The following is a 302-nucleotide window of genomic DNA, read 5'->3' on the forward strand; positions in this document are numbered from 1 at the left end:
TATACTTAATGATCATTGATAGCACTTTATTACAGACGTTACTTGTAACGCTCTCTCTCTTTATTTACATTGAACCCTGTGTAACGGAGGGGAGCTGGGGTCCTGGCGCACTCTATATAAGCCACCTCCCTCCTCTGGACCAAGGGTTCGCACCCCTGTAAACACACATACCTAATCCATTCGACCGCCTCCGGGCTTCGAGACGTAGGGCTGTTACTTCTTCCGAGAAGGGCCCGAACTCGTAAAACTCGTGTGTACAACTTCGCCATAGCTAGGATCTTGCCTCTCCATACTAACCCCCC

This window comes from Triticum dicoccoides, chromosome 5B, assembly GCF_002162155.2.
Source record: "Triticum dicoccoides isolate Atlit2015 ecotype Zavitan chromosome 5B, WEW_v2.0, whole genome shotgun sequence".
Taxonomy (NCBI): Eukaryota; Viridiplantae; Streptophyta; class Magnoliopsida; order Poales; family Poaceae; genus Triticum; species Triticum dicoccoides.